Source organism: Arachis ipaensis, chromosome B08 (assembly GCF_000816755.2).
Source record: "Arachis ipaensis cultivar K30076 chromosome B08, Araip1.1, whole genome shotgun sequence".
NCBI classification, from domain to species: Eukaryota; Viridiplantae; Streptophyta; class Magnoliopsida; order Fabales; family Fabaceae; genus Arachis; species Arachis ipaensis.
This window is the reverse complement of record NC_029792.2, coordinates 20283299-20283991: the sequence shown is the minus strand read 5'-3', so window position 1 is coordinate 20283991 and position 693 is coordinate 20283299.

The window sequence follows — 693 nt, the reverse complement described above, 5'->3', positions numbered from 1 at the left end:
CTCGTCCAACTCCTCCTCTGTCTCATCCACTGGAATGGCGATATGAATGGGCGGTGGTGCGAGAGGTCGGTCGTCCTGTACATAGGTCGAGTGTATGGAACTCCCACTACCACTGTGTCCCACCTCTGCGGAAAGCTCCATTACCTGCTCCACCATAATCCTCCCATGGATGTCAAACATCAGTCGCACATGCTCGTCCCCTTGTGTACCACCGAGCTTGCTCAATATCAAACTCTTCAAATTCAACAACATTTTCACACGTTGAGTGCGAAACAATATCGCATCTTCACACTCAAATGTCACCTCGTTGTCGCTATTTCTCATACGACAATTGGGATAAACAAGCACAAGTATGTATGGACTATTATTGGCCATTTATGCCTTGTATTTGTGGAAAATATGAGACACAAAAAGGATAGAAAAAATTTGTGAGTAATACCAAAGGTTAGACATCCTTTTATAGCTATTGCGATTGTCTTATATATATCTCGTTTACATTGTAAACGAGATAGACGTGGTTCAGCTGACGTGTCTTATCTCGTTTACACTGTAAACGAGATACATGCAATGTCATCTCGTTTACAGTGTAAATGAGATAAGACTAAGATATTTAAATCGGTAAATATTTTTTAAATTATTTATTTTGGTAATTATTAGATTTATTTTATTTATTTAAATAAAAAATCCGTTTAC